Source organism: Vigna unguiculata, unplaced genomic scaffold, assembly GCF_004118075.2.
Source record: "Vigna unguiculata cultivar IT97K-499-35 unplaced genomic scaffold, ASM411807v1 contig_112, whole genome shotgun sequence".
Lineage (NCBI taxonomy): Eukaryota > Viridiplantae > Streptophyta > Magnoliopsida > Fabales > Fabaceae > Vigna > Vigna unguiculata.
Window position 1 is genome coordinate 15,824 of NW_021010818.1, and position 13,525 is coordinate 29,348.

General features: G+C 33.1%; 1 pseudogene; it reads right to left on the reverse strand.

The window, feature by feature from the left end:
* Positions 1 to 9,543: 9,543 nt before the first annotated feature.
* On the reverse strand, positions 9,544 to 11,328 carry LOC114171129 (annotated as a pseudogene).
* Positions 11,329 to 13,525: the final 2,197 nt, after the last annotated feature.

A 13,525-nucleotide genomic window follows, 5' to 3' on the forward strand; every position in this document is an offset into this window, starting at 1 on the left:
ATAAGTTTTAAATTTTCCCGCGCATGGGAACTTTATATATTATTTTAAATTCCAAAAGAAACTATATGATACATGCTTTATCTAGTAATATCCACCTAGGGTGTTACATTTGGTATTAGAGCATATGATTTCAAAATAATTTTTGGGCCTTGGGGAGTGAGCTTATCGCGATTATGAGATTAGTATGAATTTATTAAATTGTAGAGTTATTAAAATTTGTGTTATTGCGTGGCGTGTATTAATAATGAATTTTTCGAGATAAATTATAACAGTGTATGATACCCTATGTTCTAGAACTAGGAAATGGCTAGTGGAAGAGGTAGAAGAATTGGTGCCAATAACTTAGTTGATGAAATTGCCCATGGAATTCACCGATTGGTTGATGCCATGCAGCCACAATAGGTGGTACTACCACAGCTTACACCACGACCGATCACCATGGATGATTTCATGAGGCACAAACCAGCCAAGTTCAATGGCAAGGCCACTCCTGATGATGCAGATCCATGGATTAGGGAGTGCGAGAAAATATTTCGTGTACTAGCTTGCTCATATGAGCAAAAACTGGCATATGCTACTTTTCTCTTGGTGAGTGATGCGGAATGGTGGTTTGGAATGCAACAACAGATGCAGACCAGGGAGGAAGAGGTGAGTTGGGAAAACTTCAAGAAGAGGTTCCTGGAAAAGTATTTTCTGGATAGCGCTAAGCATGAGAAGGATGCTGAATTTCTGACTCTACAATAGGGTAATATGACCGTACAGGCTTATGTTAACAAGTTTGAGTATATGGAAGGGTTTTTACGCAAAATATCACAGAGGAATGGCGTTGTTAGAAGTTTGAGAGGGGTCTACGACATGAGTTGCTTAGGGTTTTAGTTCCACTCAGGTTCCAAGAATTTCCCCTTTTGCTGGAGTAGGTGAAGAGTGTAGAACAGTTAGAGATTGGGCCTAGCCGAGTAGAGAGGCCACAGAGAAATGTTGTCAAGGCTATACAACAGAAGACGCCTTACAACCGACCATAGACATCGTCAAAAGGATTGAAATGTTACCAGTGTGGGGGAGCACATTTGAAGAGAGATTGTCCTTGACTTACTCGAAATATAGGGGGCAATGTTGGAGGGTGAAAGTGCTTTTTGTGTGATCAAATAGGCCATTTTGCAGACAGGTGTCCCAATAAAAAGACAGTTGCAAAGCCACGACCATAGTTGCCTTCTATAGAAAGACCAGGAGGTACCTTACAACCGCTGGACATACCCTAGTGGAAGTGGGATAGTATTTCCATGGACATTGTGCCTCACTTGCCTAGATCTGTAAAGGGACATGATGCCATTTGGGTGATAGTTGATCGACTCACGAAGTGTTCTCATTTCTTACCAATCAATCTGAGGATGTCCATGGGTAAACTTGTTGAGTTGTACATTCGGGAAGTAGTCATATTACATGGGGTTCCTGCAAGCATAGTATCAGATCGTGATATGAGATTTACTTCATGATTTTAGCAATCATTACAAGTAGTGCTGGGGACCCAATTGAGAATGAGTTTCGCTTATCATCCACAGACGGATGGTCAATCTGAACAGACGATTCAGTCATTGGAAGATCTTCTTAGGGCGTGTTTATTGGATCACTTGGGTGGTTGGAGTGAAGTACTTCCATTGGTGGATTTCACATACAACAATAGTTACCACTCAAATATTGGAATGGCGCCGTATGAGGCGTTATATGGGAGAAGGTGTAGAACACCGCTTTGTTGGTACCAGGATGGAGAGTCAGTAACTATTGGACCAGAGTCGTTACAAAAGACGACAAAGAAAGTCAAATTAATTCAAGACTGGATGCGTGCGACGCAGAACAGACAAAATTTGTATGCAGAAAAAAGAAGAAGGCCACTAGAGTTTGAGGAGTGGGATCATGTATTCCTCAGGGTTACTCCGACCACGAGCATTGGGGGCGATCATATCTAGAAGGTTGACACCGAAGTTCATAGGGCCATATCAGATTAAAAGGAGGATTAGACAAGTAGCATTTGGGATCACGTTGCCACCACATCTGGCAAACTTGCACAATGTGTTTCACGTGTCCTAATTATGGAAATACATTACGGATCCCACTCATGTACTAGAGGCAGATGATGTCCAACTCAAGGATGATTTGACTTTAGACGTGAGACCAGTAAGGATATTGGACTCTCAGGTAACGAAGTTGAGGGGGAAAGAGATTCGAATAGTAAAGGTCCTTTGGGATGAAGCAACGCAAGAGGCAACGTGGGAGATGGAGGATCTTATGAAGGAATCATATCTATACTTATTTCCTGGTAAGTGAAATTTTTGAGGACGAAAATTCTTTTAAGTTGGGGGGAATGTAAGACCTAGGAAATTCATACAAATAATAATTAATAAAGTACAAGTAATGGTGGGTTAAGAATACCCTAAGGGAGTTCCTTGATAAACCCTAGACAAGGAATAATGTTAGCTTAAGTGGTTGAGAGCACTTGGTTATGTTGAGAGGACTTGGGTTCGAGTCCTGTGTATGTTTATTTAATTTTGTTTCATTTTGCAAATATATTGTGAATGTGGAAGCATGGCTTAAGGTGGTCTTATTTATTTATTTTGAGGGTTGGAAATTGAGAGGGGAAGTAAAAGCACAAGTTAATGGCCATTAACCTTAGCTATTAATTAATTTTCGCTTTAGTATTTTTATTTATTTATTTTGAGGGCTAAAAATTGAGAGGGAGAAGAGGGTGAGGGAGAAAGCATAGAGTCATAAAGTGTGGCAGCAAGGAAAGGCATAGGGAGACGAAATTTACAATTGAGGGAGAGAAAAGGGAGTGCTGGAAAGGAGTTTTTAGAGTGGGAACAAAGGTTGAAGCGTTGGGGATGAGAATGGATTAGTGAGAGTACACTAGGAGTAAGGAAACTAGGTAAGGGGAGCTAACTAGATCTCCTTCTTTTATCTGAGTATGCGTTGTTTAGTGATGTTGATAATATTTGAATATGAATGAATATACAACTAAGAATTTGTATGTAATTTAAGCCATTGAATGATTGTTGTTTTGCTTGTTTATCCCAAAGGTAGTGTTGTGTTTGAATTATAATTTGTAAGGCTGTTAAAGTGTGGGAATTTAGTGTTTAGTGATGCGAAAGTGAAGTAAAGTATTTAGGGTCTCGTAAATAATTTTTTTCCTTGAGGCTGGATGCATTTTTCATAGATTGGCATCTACAGAGGTGTTGGTTAGAGAGAAATTGGGTGGGCATGAATTAAAAGTGTCGTGGGTTAAAATTAGGAAATTAGGAAATTATTTGGGAGAATTGGATGCACTGGAAGATAATTAAAAGGATTCGAGAGGTGAAATGAAATTTAGATTTCACAAAACCAAGGATATATTACAAGAATTAAAATAAGATGTAAGTAGTGTGCAATATTACCATTAGTGTATATTTGTTTTATTTAGGAACGTAGAATTTAGATTTATGGTTGAATTGGTTATAGTAATATTGTATTTTCTTTATTTGAATTTATAAAATTCTAAAGATAATTGGATGTGGTTCCTTATTTCACGAAATTCAAATGATTTCTAATAATTTATAAGTCATCAGTTTTTATTTTAGGAAGAAAGGATTATAATATATCATAATAATAAGTGTTCATTTTAGGTAAAATAAAAGTGAAAAATAGTTTAACTTGTCATTGGGAGGAGTGATGAATCTGGCATATGATTATATTGTTAACCGAAATAATTGTGGTTAGATATTTATATAACCAATATGATTGTATAAGCACGTGGTAATCACGATTTTGATTATTGCATTTGGTTGAAACTTTAGTATTATTATAATATAATATAAGAAGTAACTGTGATGTTCATTTTTTTTGGTATTTTATTTCGTAGTATTAATAATTTTATGCATATAAATGGAGTTGTGGGCACTGCAAAAGAATTATTTGAATTGGGGAAATTGTAGCAATGCTTTAAAGTTTACGTGCTTAGTGGTGGCAATGGTGTTTATTTTTTTTATAGGTATATAATGGCAATAGGATGCTTGCAGGTTCGTTTTAAGTCTTGAACAGTCTATAAGTTAAATTATGGAATGTGCGAAAATATTTTTTTTTATAAAAGTAAAGTCAGTACAATGTGGTTGCTAAGGAAAAGATTTGGTACTGTTTTGGAGGTATGTTGAATTGTGAAAATACACACTTGGTATTCTAGCTGTGTAGAAATGATTGCTTAATGTGTTAGGATCAATTCTACAGTGCCTAAACCAGTAGAATTCATTTTTACTGGTGTGGCGCCTGGTGACGGATATGCTTTCGCCAGACGATAAGTCACAAATAGAGGGGCCACTAGCTCGTGGCACCTGGTGGCATGGGATTACCACCATGTGGGCTAGAGCAAAATTTCGCTTCGCAACTGTACCACACCTAACCAAACTCAATCAAATAAGTAAACAATGCATCAAGGCAGCCAAGTATTCAACCTAGGCCGAGTCAGCCTAACTTGTATCGGACCTGGTCAACTTAACCATATAAATGATAACCGTCACGTACATGCCAGAGACAACCCAAGTACACGACTTGGGCTGCCATGGACTCAAACTTAACTGAATAAAGGCTAAAGTAACAACAAAGTGGCCAACATGGACAGTATGCGGCCAAGGACGACATCTGATAAGTTAAGAAGTAAACGAATCAGACCGCTCTTGAAGACTTGGTAAAATGGAAGCCCCCGCGTTCAATAGACCTTAAGGGCCTGGATTAGGACCCAGGCCCACTCACAGCCCAAGCTAGGGCCCAAGCTAGGGCCCAAGCCAAGGCCCAGCCCACTGGATAACCAGACATCATTAATGCTCTATAAATACGCATGGACCCCAGTAATTAAAGGTACGCATTCATTAATCACTGATTTGACTTTCTGAGAGCTTTGACTTACTTGAGCTTCGGAGACTCTTCTGCAGGTAACCCCTCCTGGGTTCAAGCTGACATGTATCAACTGGGGAGAGACCAACTGAGGAGATAATGGACTACATGGTAAGGTGATACTAGTGCCTAACTCATCTTATTTGTTCTCTGCAGGAATAGCAACGCTTAGGCAATGCCAGGCGATAGTGCAGAGGCAATGATCCATTGCAGATGTATTTGCATGGATGGGTTTGATGGCTTGCGTTAAGGTTAAATCTATTATTTATTTATTTTGTTATTTTCTTTCTCTACTCATCCTTTCTCTTTGTGTTTGGCGATGATCATGTGACTTGTCACGCGGTAGCAGATGTGAACCTAGGTGAGCATGTTGATTCATAGAGATGAAGCAGGGCAGACTATGGGGGATTTTTCACTATGTTTTAGTTCAGGCATTTTCTAATAAATTTTTTATGATGTTTTCTCCACTATGAACTTGTCATAAAGATGGAGTAGTGTAATTGAACTGCAACAAGATAAGTTTTAAATTTTCCCACACTTGGTCCGCACTTGGTTCGCACTTGGGAACTTTATATATTATTTTAAATTCCAAAAGAAATTATATGATACGTGCTTTATATAGTAATATCCATCTAGGATGTTACATTTGGTATCAAAGCATATGATTTCAAAATTATTTTTGGGCCTTGGGGATGAGCTTATCGTGATTGTGAAATTAGGATAAATTTATTGAATTGTAGAGTTCTTGAAATTTGTGTTATTGTGTGGTGTGTATTTATAATGAATTTTCTGAGATAAATTGTAATGGTGTATGATACCCTATGTTCCAAAACTAGAAAATGGCTAGCGGAAGAGGTAGAAGAATTGGTGCCAATAACTTAGTTGATGAAATTGTCCATGCAATTCACCGATTGGTTGAGGCTATGCAACCACAACAGGTGGTGCTACCACAGTCTACACCACGACCGGTCACCATGGATGATTTCATGAGGCACAAACCAGCCAAGTTCAATGGCAAGGCCACTCCTGATGACACAGATGCGTGGATTAGGGATTGCGAGAAGATATTTCGTGTACTAGTTTGCTCGGATTAGCAGAAACTGGCATATGCTACTTTTCTCTTGGTGAGTGATGCGGAATATTGGTGGGTTGGAATGCAACAACAGATGCAGACCAGGGAAGAAGAGGTGAGCTAGAAAAACTTCAAGAAGAGATTCCTAGAAAAGTATTTTTTGGATAGCATATGAAAAACACCATATTCAAGATAACCGAAGCTCTAGATACCAAATGATGAAAGATTATCTTGTTTCCTTTTAAGATTATGGAATATGGTGAATAATTGTTTAGGAAAACTCAAGGAAATCCCCATTGGACATTAAGATAGCAAGTTATCTATATGTGAAGGTTCCTTTACAAGAGTTCAATAGAAAAAAGAGATGGACTGTAGTTCTTAACAATTAAAATAAGGATGGAAACACAAAATGAAATTGCAACGAAAGAAGAAGAACAAAGTAAAATGGAAGAGACGAAAGTAATGGTTATGGAAGTGGAGCACGCCACTCATAGAGGGGGCAAAGCCAAACCAAGCTCTAGAGATGAGTGATATGGTGTCGCCACTTGCATAAGCAAGATAAGGCAAGAGTTCTTCCACTTCTAGAAGGAGGGCTTAGCTCACGAAAAAATGGTTGAAACAAGAGTGTTTTGATTCAAAATGTTCAACCCTTTTACACTTGGTAGAGCTCCCTTTAAACAGATAATCTTAGGGGTCTCTAAGAAAAATACAAAAGTTGTAAAGGGCTAACTAGAAAAGTAAGAGAAACCCAAATTCTAGAAGCATCTTCAAGCTGTTGGTATTGCGTAGTGGGCCTGATGATCTAATTATGATAAACCCTAAAGACCCAATCAAAATTTTACCTAACATCACAAACCCTATATAAGACCAATAACTTACAACAAATGAATAATTATATAAAGCTTGTCAAATTATTTTATTTCTTACAAGTGTACAAAATTTCAAGTGTGAAAATTACAAGTGAAAAAAAATCTAAGAAAGAAATAATATGAGTATTTAGGGAGTGATTTAATGTACAAATGATAAAAAAATATTTTAATTAAGCTTAATTACGAATTTGCTCTTAAATTGGAGAGGACAAAATTGGATCAATTTAAAAAATAAGGGGACTAAATTCAATTAAAATTATAAACAGAGGGACTAAATTAACAAAAACAATTGTTATACTGGCACGTGGCACAACCATGACATGACACGTGGTACTTTTATTATGATAAAAAATCAAAAAAATTAAACATTCATGAATTGACATGTGGAAGGATCATAGCCTAACACATGGCAGTTTATGTTTTTGATCTAAAAAAATAATAAAAAAAAATAAAATAGAAAATTCCACAATGACACGTGGTATGTACGGTCACAGTGTTAACATTTATTTAATGAAAATGACTAAATTGAATCTTTTTAAAAAATTGGAGAACTTAATTGAATCTAAAAATAATAAGAGGACTAAAATGAGCGAAACCAACAAATTAGATGACTAAATCACCAATTATGCCTATTTGATAAAGTGGAAAGCGGAAGATTTTTTAATGAAATAATAACTTAAGCTCTTTCAAATGTTGAGAGTGGAAGCAATGACTTGTGTGCAACATCATGAAGAAAACGTATTTTCATATATCAAAAGTAGATAAAAGGGCAAGTTTCAAATTTTCTATCCTTTGCCCAATGGACGAAACTATTTTGACCTTTGTGTTTTCTCTTTAACTTTAGGTAAAAGACACTCCATTTTTTGAGGGAAGATTTCCCAAATTTATTATAGATTTAAAATATAATTAAGCCATACATAATAAAGGTTGTTATATATTTCGCCAATACATTGTTATAAGTCAAAGAAGATTTAGAATTCTCTCAATTTAGAGCGAAGAATTTCTTCCATTTTTTTATTTAAATTTTAAAATTCATTATTTTTTTTTTCATTTCAAGAACTTTCTAATTTGATTCAATCAGTCAAGATCATTAATCATCCTACATATTTTGAATTTCCTTTCACAAAAGTGAATTATAGGAATTTCTATATGGATGTAAAAAAACATTAGCTTGAATAATACGAGAGAAAACTTATCCATTTTCAGCTTTTGTGTTTATTCCTTTCGCTTCATCTTCACTTTGGTTTGATTCGTTATTAACCCTACACATTCTTTTGTTATTAAGGGATTCAATTTGACACTAAGTTCACAAAAACTTTATTTTTTAAGTATAATATCAATTAGCATAAAAATGATTGTATACCGTATAACCCACCAAGAGAACATAAGCGTAAACCAAGTATTTAAGGACTACTTAAGTATTTAAGTCATAAGGAGTAATCTAAATATTAAGTATTTAGGAGAGTAAAAAATATAAGGACTACTTAAGGATTTAAGTCATCAAGAGTGACCTAAATATTAAGTACTTATTTCATTTACAAGGGATTGTAATAATTAACATATTCAATTAATAAGAATATTAATATATATATATATATATATATATATATATATATATTTATTAAAAATTAAACAATTCAATATCTGATATAAATGAATATCAACATTAGTATACATTAAAATTATTGTTATTAAAATTTAATTATTTAGATAGATGTGATCAAAACAATATCTAGTTGTGCTGTCATGATATGGAGTATGATCGATTCATTTTCAATTTTTCATTTATTTCTTTTTCGTAATGTTCATTTTTGTGTTATTTGCACCTCACTTTAAACAAGTATTTTTATTGTTCTCCGACTCAAAATGACACTTAATTCAAAACATATTTTAAATTATAAGCTCAATTAGTAAACGAGATTTTCTTAGTGTATTGTTAGCAAAACAATAATTATATATATATATATATATATATATATATATATATATATATATATATATATATCAAACAATGCATCAACCAAACACTAAAACTCAAATAAAACCATCATAAACTAAGCGGTGGGTTAAAAGTAAACCAAAAATAATACACGTAGTAATAATTTTGAAATGATATTTATATATTAAACCTATTTTAAAATTAAATATGAAAAAACATAAATTTAGCAATGATGCATTAAGATAGTTAATTTCTTGAAAGAATGTATAATTTATTAAAAATGTATTACCAATTAATATAAGTGCAGAAGATTTAACATAAGTTTTTAAATTCCCCTTTAAAAAAGTGAATTGTAGGGATCTCTACATGGATGGAAAAAAACTAGCTTGCATAATACGAGAGAAAACTTAATCATTTTCAACTTTTGTGCTTATTCCTTTCACTTCATCTTCACTTTGGTTTGATTCGCGATTAACTCCGCACATTCTTTTATTATTAAGGGATTCAATTTGACACTTGGTTAACAAAAACTTTATTTTTTTATGTATAATATCAATTAGCATAAAAATGATTGTATACCATATAACCCACCAAGAGAACATGATCGTAAACCAAGTAATGGATTAAAAGTAACACAACATTAATACACATAATGATGATCTAGAATTGGTATTGATGTATTACAATTATACTACAAATTATATAAGTCATTATAGAAAGATAAATAACTACTTCACATCAAATTTCCTTCAAATACTTATTTGGTCTGCCAAGTAAATGTAGAAATGCCCCATAGCTCCGGTACGAAACTTGTTTTCATATACGGATTCTAGTGTTAGAATTTCACCATCTTCGATCTTGATAGAACCGGGTTTAGGATAACAAACTGACATTCCAACTAGGTAACCCTTTTCATTTCCTGCTTCTTTTCCAGTTCCGTATTTTGGATTTGAAGTGCATAAAACCCTTCCATCCTAAGTTAAGCATAATCGTAAATATAGAGATGATTCAATAAACTTGTTAATTTCTTATAGAAATATAGAAACAAGAACAAAATGCATTCCTAATGAACATATGAATTACACCAAATTTAATGTAAGTTTAACTACATGATACAACTTATATGGGAACAACAAATATCAAATATTACCTGTCCATATAGAGTAACATTAACAACACCGGTGTGCATATGAGCAGTGCCATATACAAGATAACCACCTTTTGTCATTGGTATGTTTGCTTTCTTAATATGAGGGATGTCATTGTAATGATTTCTCGGGATCGTATACTCTGCCTATAACAAATTGAGAAATTAATTTTACTCACATACCGACGAAAAAAGTAATTAATAGCCTAATACTTTTGTTTGGAAAATAGATGAGTTTCAAAAGTTTGCTTATGATTTGTAAAGTATTGTATGTATTGAATAAGTCATCTACCTGACAATCATGAATTGGTGTAGAACCGTTTGATCTTACATGATCAGTTGAATCAAGTATGTAGAACTTAAGAGGCACTTGGTTTTCATCCCAATCAACCCACTTTATTTTGTATCTTAGGGAAAGCTTTCTCGTTGGGCCACGAAAACCATTTCTTAATTTGCATTGTACGTTATCTTGACAACAAAAGAGTCCTCCTTTATAATTTCTAGGCAACAATTGACCATTAATGCCCGTTGTGACATTGTAAAAGTCCTTTGGGAGATTCATAAGCTTACACCTGCACTCTGTACAACCTTTTCTATCTTGTGTTCCACGTGTATCAATAACCATGATGCTAAACAACCATTTTTCTTTAAACCCATGCTTTATTTTCGTAGGATTACCTAATTCAATTGCAAAAGGATCTGGAAGATTTGAAGATGTTCCCCGTGATTCTGCTCCCAAGCCCCAATAATGTGGAAGTAAAAAACCTTGGCATGCACCATCATTTCTTTCAAATTCGATACCATTGCGAAGGTCATGAGATTGTTTAATGTACTGTGACATGGTAATGTTTTCAATATATTTTACAGCAAACCAATGGTGAAGGTAAGTTTCATACAACGGTACTGAATTACCATCTTCATCAACTACTTCAACATCAAAACTTTTGACCCCAATGTGACCCCTTGGAAAGTCAATATCTAATAATGTTTTCACCACATTTTTCCTGGTCCCACTTCAAAATTTTCAGACAAAAAAGTAGCTGACTTTATATGATTTTCATCAGGCTCTAAAACAATTGAGTGAGTTTTGTCAAATAGCAACATCATTATTGAAAATAAAATTATTGCTCCTCTAGAGATAGTCCTCACATGAACCTACACAAAAATTGATACCATTAGCCATGAAAATATCTGTATAAGGTCATTCATTTGATAATCTTGTGGATGTTTCAAAGTGCAATGAAAATGTGTCAAGTGGATAAGAATGAAAAGAAAAGGAAAACTAATAGAACATTGACAATAAAATGTTCATACCATATAAGAAAGAGATATTGTGTTGATCATGGTGATGATTTGTTCTTAGATGAAGACGTATGATAGTTGAAATTTTAAAGCAGGTAAATTTATGAGTATATGAAATTAATTACTAGTTTATATAGGGTGAATCACTAAATGATGATATATTTGGCATAACTAAATTTTAAATTGATGTTGGTTGTCTCTTTTTAGTTCGATTTATAAGGTGTTTGATAATGTATTTAAACCTAAATTAACTTGTATTCACATAGTTTTACAGATCTACAAAACTATTTGGGAACTTTTCAACGATTTGTAGATGTAAACACAACTTGATTAATGATTTGTTTGGGTAAACTTGAAATGATTTCACTTTTGTAGTTTGTTTTCTTAAATATCAACATTCTAATATTATATGACAGTATGTTTTGGGCTAAATTATGCTTAAAAGATAAAAAAAAATATCAATCATATAAATTTAACAAAAGGAAGTTTATTCAAATAAATAGGTAATAAAGGGAAAAGAAATATTATTTTAATAACATTAATTATTGGCACTTACTTATTAAGAAAAAGGGGTTAATCAAAGAGAAATCTGTGAATGTACGTAAACCAATTTATTTAAATGGTTTTATTTTTATAAAAGACAAACAAACACAAAAATAAAAATCATTGGCATCTACTTATTAAGAAAAAGGGGTTAATCAAAGAGAAATTATCATCTTCATTAAAGAGGGACCATAAACTTTTGTAAATCAATCATATAAAAACTACATTGACTCTAAAAAAATCACTCCTTTTCTGGTCCAAAAGGTTATGAAAAAGGAAAAAAGAAACATGATTCTTTATTCCTTGAATTTATACTATTTTGATGGTTTTGACTTTTGTTTCGGGTATAGGGTTGAACGTCCACTTAAAACAATTTCCTGGTCTTTTGACTCTGGTGTTATCCTCTTCGTGCCAGGGTAATCTATTTTCCAACTAATGAGGGGTTACTTCTTAAAGGTGCTCCAATGCTAATCTAAGCTCAGGTTCAATCGGTTTAAACAATTAACGTTATATTAAAAGTTTAATGAATGTCTGAACAACTACACATTTGACGTGTATTTATAGTTTTCTCCATGGGCTTTTTATTAGGTATGAACTAATTACGACCCAATTTCCTTTAAACATTCTTAACGACATGTTTATGTTAATTAGATGTTTAGCTGATTTTAATAATGACTTTCCACATTTGAGCGGTTGGTTATACTCTATTCAGCACGGTTTGTACAGTTGGTACATACAATACAACTTTATTATTCTCTTCAGACACTTCCTAGTATTTAGGAGAGATAAATTTATATTCTTAATTGAATCTTATATTGAATCATATGATCAAGTGCCTATTTAATTTAACACTTATCTTGAAACATCTTTTAATGGCATGGCCTCTTCCGTTAAATCATAAGTTCTTCATCCTCATATTATCTTTTCTGCCTTTCAAACTTTGAATGGAATGTTATTTCCTTTTCAAATTTATGATATTCTCTAACCATGTACACACGCATAGTATATACATACATACATATATACATATATATGTATATATATATATATACATATATATGTATATATATATACATATATATGTATATATATATACATATATATGTATATATATATACATATATATGTATATATATATATGTATATATATTGATGTTCTTTCATCTTTTATGAAATCTTTCACTCTGATATAATTAAATAGATTTAACTTGTGTCCAATTGCATGCTTCTAAGAATTTATATCTTATCTTTTCTATATATCCTTGTTCTCTTATTTTTGTATTCTTGCTCTTATTCCATTCTCTCATGCAAACTTTCACACTTAATCATATGAATTAAATTTTTGTTTAATGGTGGGTATCATTGAGATGCATGTTGTTAATTTTATACTTTTAAAATAAAAGAATATTTAGGTTTCAATACTAAATCAAGCTAAAACATATTTAGACACTAATCAAGAAAACTCTGCCTAAAAAAACACCGTCAGCCCTAACCTTAACATCCAATAACAAAAAATAATTTGACCACACACCTTTGAAATCCACCCATCATATCACAATTAACACAACAAAACATTGCTTGAAAAATACTAAGTGTTCTTCCATCTCCTACATGTTAGGAACAAGGCAATAAAGGAAAGAATAAAGGAGATAAAAATAGACACAGAGAATTTAACGTGGTTCGGCGTACAATGTGTATGCCTACGTCCACGACTACACTAGGAAGTATTTGTATTTCTG